Below are 1,856 nucleotides of genomic sequence, written 5' to 3'. Positions count from 1 at the left end.
CTCCCCTAGACCGCCAGGAGGGACACCCAGAAGGGCTACCGCATCCTGACAAATCCTGTGAACACACAACACACAAAAAGTGACACAGTGAGACAAAAAGAAATAAATAAGTGAATGTGTGCAGATATACTGCCCGGACATCCGGCCGGATCTATAAAAATTTCTCTGATCCTAGCCAGAAGGCCGGGAATCAAGAGGTGAGTGCCACAAGGTGAAGAGATTATGGTGCCCGTGCTTCAACTCAGTGAGCCCATCCTCCCAGTGAGTTTCGGCACCTCGGGGTCACCACTCCCCGAGGCACAAAAGTACCTCGGCTCTAGACCCTCTCAGCCTCAAGGCGAGACCCGGAGGGAACAGGTCACATCGGGGCAGCCGTCAAGCTGATTCCTCAGAACCAGCCCCGGAAAGCCCCGGTACACCTGCATCCTCCATGCAGCACCCATCCCCACCAGCATGAAAACTGATAAGAACAGATACTACACTTGATCTTAGCCAAAAGGCCGAGAAGCGATAACCATGTACTCAAATTAGTGAAGTAATGTAACCTCTAAGTGAGGTGGCCAGAGGCCTGTGTAGACCCCTTGGCCAGCTCACTTATTGTAAGGGGGGGGAGAGGTTGTGATGGTGCACCAGCACCATAGTATTCCTTATGATTCTTCCTTAGTTTCAGATGTATTCTGTAGATAACTTAGGCCATTTTTCTATGTGTTATGTAGGGGGCAGGGTTTTCTGTTGTCATGGTTGGTAGGTCTGAACATGAGATGGACACAGGAAGATGCTGACCAAAGGAATGCAAATTATTCCAGCTGCCCACGTCAGGTCTGAGGGAAGACACCTTGGAGACGCTGGAGGTGCCCCCCTCCCCCTACAGGAATCTGGGAAGATAAGAAGAGCTGGGTGGGGGATTCAGAGTAGTGTGTGATGTCCCAGACACAGGACCTGATGTTAGTACAGAGCCTGCTGGGACATGTAGTACCCCAATAGTTGGGGAGTCTTGTGCTAGAGTTGGTGTGTGATGATCTCAGAGGTAAGAGTTGCTACTAGAACAACACTGCCCTGGGAGATTGTGCCCCAGAATCTGGAGAATTGCTGGGATAGAGAAGCCAAGGCTGAGGCCACCCTCTGGAATAAGGAATCGTGTCTGTGTTACCTGTGGACTTAGATGTGGACCCCTGTGAACTGAGGAGCGGATGTGAGAACCGGACCCCCAGGAAACCTGAGGTACCACTAGATGTGAAGCTGTTATCTGTGGACTGTGGACAATATATTGGAGTGTGGAGCGTTAGACCCGGAGCAGAATCCCGAAATCTGCAGTTTGTTCCTGCCCAGTGACTGTGCCCTTCTGTTGCCCATTGTTTGCCCGGACTCCGGATTACCCCATTCTGTGGATTGTGTTTTGTTTTTAGTGTTGCTCGCGAATATTCGCAATTCGAATTTTATTCGCGAATATCGCATATTTGCGAATTCGCGAATATTCGCGAATATAGCGCTATATATTCGTAATTACAAATATTCGTTTTTTTTTTTTTTCACCGTACACATCACAGTGATCATCCCTCTCTGCTTCCAGCTTATGTGGTGTAAGAAGGCTCTAATACTACTGTGTGAGACTGGTGTGCGAATTTTAATTTTCGCATATGCAAATTTTAGCTTATGTTAATTTTTGTATATGCAAATTTTCGCATATGTTAATTTTCGCACATGTGAATATTCGCATATGCGAAAATAAAACGAGAACATTACGAATATGCGAATATTCGCGAATATGACGAATATTCGTCCATATATTCGCGAATATTCGCGAATTCGAATATGGCCTATGCCGCTCAACACTATTTGTTTTGTGATTTTTGCCA

General features: G+C 47.2%; 1 pseudogene; it reads right to left on the bottom strand.

The window, feature by feature from the left end:
• Positions 1-352: 352 nt before the first annotated feature.
• Positions 353-512, bottom strand: LOC130359181 (U2 spliceosomal RNA; annotated as a pseudogene).
• Positions 513-1,856: the final 1,344 nt, after the last annotated feature.

The sequence above is a fragment of the Hyla sarda genome, chromosome 2 (assembly GCF_029499605.1).
Source record: "Hyla sarda isolate aHylSar1 chromosome 2, aHylSar1.hap1, whole genome shotgun sequence".
Lineage (NCBI taxonomy): Eukaryota > Metazoa > Chordata > Amphibia > Anura > Hylidae > Hyla > Hyla sarda.
The sequence above is the reverse complement of the archived record's forward strand: the minus strand, read 5'-3'. Positions and strand labels throughout refer to the sequence as shown.